At 27.4% G+C, this 6,062-nt stretch overlaps 1 long non-coding RNA gene across 1 annotated transcript; it reads left to right on the top strand.

Moving 5' to 3' along the window:
• The first annotated feature begins 2,114 nt into the window (after positions 1-2,114).
• LOC111629392 lies at positions 2,115-2,349 on the top strand. Its single transcript, XR_002757326.1, has 2 exons — positions 2,115-2,155; positions 2,261-2,349. It is a non-coding gene; the product is annotated as an uncharacterized LOC111629392 (long non-coding RNA).
• The last annotated feature ends 3,713 nt before the right edge of the window (positions 2,350-6,062 follow it).

Here is a 6,062-nt window from a genome sequence, read left to right on the forward strand (position 1 = left end):
CCATTCCTAAATCCTGATTAATGTCGCAACACATTGTGGGTTAAATATGTGTTGAAATGTGATAAAAGGTTATTCTGACGCAGCATTAATTATGGCTTACTCTTACAAATGAATTTTAATTTAGTAGAATAATATAGCTGCTGTACCTAACTACTGTATATAGTTTATGAGTATAGGTTACACTAAAGGCCGTCAGATAATTTACGATAACGCTTTATTTTAGTTATCTAAAATCGATTTGGAACAGATTACATGTTTACTGTGATAATTAAAATATTTCTTATCATGATTTTATTTAGAACAATTAATAAATAAATTCTTTTTTTTTCAAATATGTTCGAATCTTTAATTTCAATATAACTTGAAGCTGCATGGTGTAAATTAAGAAAAACCTCTTGCAATAGTAAATTTTATTGTGGAATTTTATACAAATCTCTTATATAGGAAATATATTATCATTTTAAGATTAAATATCATTTAAAATTCAGATAATATATAAAATTTATGAAGGATCACAATGGTTCTTTATGGTCTTGTATGCCTAATTTATTTAGAGAATGTCAGAAAATGTTAAATATAATTAAACATAATAATAATCAGTGCATCATATTTATATTTAGAATTAATTTTAGCATCGTTTGATTAATAAATTATTGATTACGAGTATCTGAAATCAATGTATCTGAAATCAATGTAAGTAATACTGTATTTACAAATGATATCATAATCATATTACATAAATTATTTTAAATTACTAAAAGAATATAAATAAAGAGAATTTCACCGGAAAAAAATTATATTAAATATTACCCTAATCATTTTTGTCTTAAAGTTAAGATATATTACATTTAAAAAGATATATTATAAGAAGGGACGAAGTTTGAACTCAGATAGGAATAATTTTATCAGAAAATTAAAAAAAAATTATTTTGTTTTGTAATATGTAGTAAAACATTTACGAAATACATTTTATAACTAAATTAATGTTATAACTGTGAGAAAAACACAGCAAGAAACAAAACAAAATAATAATTAATAACAGTTTTAACAAGAAAAATTTATTGACTTTCCGTATGTTCAGTAGAATCGAAGAAAATTGTAAATTTTGCTGAATATATTACAGAAACTCTAATGATAAAATGTAATAAACTCGTTCTATATTATATAAAACGACAGTGACATATATACCTATGATTAAATCATTCTTACGACAAGACAATTGACACTTGTAATCCATCACGAGAAGATAACTTTATAAATTTATTGATATAAAATATCGTAAAAATTTCGATCAATAAATATTTTAAAAACTTAAATATTAAAAAAATATAATAACATTTATTTATTGAAAATAATAAATTATTTTATGAATTAAAAATAATGATAAGACGTTAGGATAGTTCTAACATAAGAATAGGGCTCTTCATCCACTTACCTTGTGATGTCTCCATCATATTAAAACACAAAACAGTGTATTTAATAAGCATAGAAACTGGAAACTATATTTTTTAAATAATAAAATTTGACAAAAAACATAGGTGTTTTTCTTAATATACATAAAATGTAGTGTAAATAATTTGTAGCCATTGTTTCTGAGGCCTGAGTTAAGGTCCTCCTCCTTAAGGGCATGCATTTTTCAAAGCTTTCCTCGTTACTTATGCTTCAATACTTAAGTATGGCTTGTAATAGTGTCAAATTATCTATCTATTTCTCGTTTATTAATAAACAAAAATTCTATTGTATATAGCTAAACATTTAAATTTTAATAATATCTCAGACTTCACAATATAATTTATTAAGATTTTTCAATACATACCTTTTACGTATGAAGATATTCCATTATTTTATGATAACTGTTTTAACCATTATTTTAATTGTTTTAACCATTATTTAACTGTTTTCGAATGTATTTTTTGCCTGAAAATATACAAAACAAAGTTATTTTTGTTTGGTATGTTCAAGTTTCTTTGATCCTTTGTAATTCACAATTATATGAATGTAAATCAATTTTAAGTTCAGATAAATATATATATAATCGAGAACGTAAACAGTTATATTTATTATACAATTTATCATACTTTTATAGGTGAGAAAATATCCGTTTCGCTATAATACTTTTTATTACGCAAGTTAAAACGAACGTCGCAATTCGCAGGTAAGTAGAACATCAAAATAAGTTTTGATGAAATATTTGATCTTAAAAAACAATACGAAATATTTTTGGAAAATTATTTTGTTTTTATAATTTTATAACAAAAAGCAACTTTGGAGGAAATTAAAACCCGAAGGAAGTTTCAAGTGCTGAGCGCGATATAAAGGTTTCGATGGTCAGATGTAAACATCTCAGAAGTAAACATTTCTGTATAGAATTTGCTTTTTATTTTTAAATCATTTTTTTAAAGTTATTTAGTTAATTTTTATAGCCAATTTAAAATTTTCTTCTTAATTAGAAAAAAAAAGAAAAGAAATACTGTAATGGCAAAACGTCGAGAAGAAGTTAGGATAATTTAGAATTGGGAATGTTTTTCGTGACTTGACGGAACTTGACGTATTAATATAAACTGACATTTAAGGATCTGCATTATGCATTTTTCATCGATTGATGAGTAAAAACGGCGAAGTAAAAAGACTGATATAACATTTTTAAAACGATTTTTTTCAATTTTAAAATAAATATTTATATTTTCAAAAGTCGTTTATTAATATAGAGTCAAGGTGATCTTTTGCCACGAAACTCGTTTCGAGCGATTTACTCGACCTCAACTAATTAAATATATTTTTGGTATTGAGATTAACTGAAGAAAGTATTAAGTCACGATTAAATTACCAATATACGCTTACTCTTTATTACTTCTGATTCAAATAAATTTGAAAAATTAAAATCGAATATGTGATATTCTTCGTAACGACATATCATCATTGTTTTATCTCCATGGAAATTTAAGACTTAATTGAAAATTACTTGACCACTCGAATCTTCTTATTGGGATAATTTTTTAATGCAATTAAAAAGTAAATTTTGAACAATATTTGTTAATTTATTTATATTTTGTGTCGCATTTTTACAATATTTATTGTCCACGTTTATCGCGAAATCTTTGCACCGTTGCTTGTCACCCTGCAAATATTTTATGAATAAATAAAATAACTGTCACAATAAAATTTAAAAAATTTCTGCATCTCAAACAAACTTTATTTTGATAAACAAAATTGTTTTATATATAAAAGCTTATGAAAATATTCCAAAAATATAAATAAACTGATTTTTCAATAGCCATTTTATCAATTCTTTCTTCCTTCCTTAAAAAGTTCTTCTAAGTTAATTTTCATCGCATTAGATTTAGGTTTCAAATACTATAAACGTATATTTCGACTTTCATAAAAAAGTATTTCGCTATAATTTTTGATGTTATTTGCTAAAATATAAATTTGTAGTATACAAAATACCATGCAAAAAGAATATATTCTTTCCTTGCATTGTAACAAACAATCGGTAAAAGAATGTTTTGGGAGTAACAACAAAATTGCTATGTAGATCACGCCACACGAGAACACTATTTGACGAATAATTGAGACGGAGAGTTAGCGAAACCTCTTCTATGTGGTTCACAGAATTGCGTTCGTTCTCAAAATCTGTTCGATCGAAGTTAATTAAACTTTGCCATTTTCCATTAATTGCCGAAAATGTAATGAGGATACATTTAAATGTAATAAATAGGTCACGACACAGTTTTCGATATACACAGATATTAAATTGATAATGTTCGTGCACTCCGACGCTCTCAGTCGCATCAGAGTGCACGAATCCTCTCAGTCCCACGAGATTTAAGCCTAGCGAGCAAAAAATAAAAACAGCATTGCGTGTGCCTAACGAAAAGTAGACGAGAAAAACGAACAATGCACGAGAACAAAGCGATCGTTGGAGATTGCTTTTTGGATCACCTTTCCTTGTCGGCAAATGCAAAGTTCGCCTGTTCGCGTTTGTCGGATATATAAGTATCACCTTTTCTGTATAAATGCGAGAATAAATTCTTTCTTCGCTGATACGACAAAGTCGCACGATGTTCTAGAAGTTCTACGTAGTTTATGTTATTCATCAAATAGAGTAAGTTCTACGTAGCAATTTTGTGCTTACTCCCAAAGTACTAAAGAAAGAACAAGAACTAATCAGGTACTAATGTTTCAGGATCTGTCGGTAAATTATGATTAATTTTTCATCTGTTGTACGCAAGGTTTGTTGTTAAATAATATTAAAGAACTGGCAGATAAGCCCCGTGTTGCTCGCGTTGCAAAAAGTAACGATAGCGAAGATTAAGATAATTACATTATAGCCAATCCAGACTAATTAGAGACTTTTTACATGGGTCTAAAAATATGTTCGATTTCCCGCAAAAATGCAAAAAACCGCATCTGCGCCTGTAAATGTTGCACGTCGCTTTCTCTTGACACTTCCAATATTGACACTTCCATTGTTGAAAGCCTTAATTCTATCTTTCTCCCCCGCGAGGGAAATTTCGAAAAATCCCTTCTTAGTGTGCGTTCTCGTGACGTACCCTAAATGTGTACCAAATTTCAACTTTCAACTCCTAACCGGGCCCTTAGTCGAGTTTTTCGTGTTGTATTCGAATTGACGTCATCGAACTCACTCGTGTTACTATGACTCACATAATAGGTAGTCTCCAGTTAGACCCATCGAGCGAACTCGGAAGGCGAGCGGAAATACATCATACTCACTCGGTTACGTATGTCGTTAAGCATGATGAAATTATTTACAATGCATCTGGGTTTGCGACTATACTGATTCGACCAATCAACTCGAGTGTAACAAGTTGTAAACAAATCAACTTGAATTAGTTTACGTGTTACAGTTAAAGGTTTTGTCTTATAACAATATAGTACGCAGAAACAAAATGGAACCACTCAATGTTTTATTTTAAAAAATAAGCGAAAAGAACAAAAAGAAATATTAGTAACATATATAGAAAATAATAAGAAAATGAACAGTGGAAAATTCGACAACGAATTCACAAAAAAAGGACAATTCGATTTGTGGAGAGAATTAGTTGAAAAATTAATGGCGTGTGTTGGAGCTAAAAAATCCGTTGTGTAATGAAAAAAGTATTTTAATTTAATCCTTTCTTCATACAGTTTTCTTCCTCGATCTATTTCTTAAATTGTTTTGTCTATTAAGATTATTTATTAATCAGAACTTAACACTTCTGATTAATAAATAATCTTAATGTAGTGTCTATGCTTNTATATAGTTTGTTTTTAAAATATTTCTTGTAAATTAAAGACATGGTAAGGTGTCAGCCTATTTAGTATTGATTCTGTTTCGAATTAACTCTAACTTATTAGAGTTGATTCCAAAAGAAAGGCTGAAGAGGTTATTACTATGTTTAAGGTTGTTACTATCACCTTATTTCGTTGAAGAAGGTGATAGTAACAACTCAAACTTATCGTAAACAATACGAGTGGGTTGCATTGTTTCTCATCCATGCTGTCCGATTTCATTAAGGATTAGGCCCATCTATAACGAACGTAATTGTGACCTGTCATATAATTTTGATGTGTTGTCTCAAGGAGTAATTAATCAAAGAAATTAAAATTACGAAATTTTTTATTTTATTTTATGTGTTTAAAATTAAGTTTTTTGATATTGTATTTTAGTATCCTTCTACAGAATTACACCTAATTAAATTAAAATAATAGAATATTTGAAAGACAAACTTCAAATATTCAATTACTATTAATAATTACAATTTAACATTTAATAATTCTTATTAATCTTAAACAGTAGTCATATAATTTCAATAGTTAATCAATACGCTGAAATCTGAAACGTTTTGCTAATCTGACACTTGCAGAAGTTTTTAATAATTATAAATTTTATTAGCATTTATTTATAATTGTGTAAACCGAAAAAGTTATAATTACAAAAATCTTTGATAATATAAAAAAATGCTTATATGTTACAATTAATTTCATATTACAAAATAAAATTAAAAAAAAAATAATGAAAGTAAATTCTTACCTCCGAGAGCAATGCTGACAAATAAAAA

This window comes from Centruroides sculpturatus, unplaced genomic scaffold, assembly GCF_000671375.1.
Source record: "Centruroides sculpturatus isolate CEXI.00-Female unplaced genomic scaffold, Cexi_2.0 scaffold586, whole genome shotgun sequence".
Taxonomy (NCBI): Eukaryota; Metazoa; Arthropoda; class Arachnida; order Scorpiones; family Buthidae; genus Centruroides; species Centruroides sculpturatus.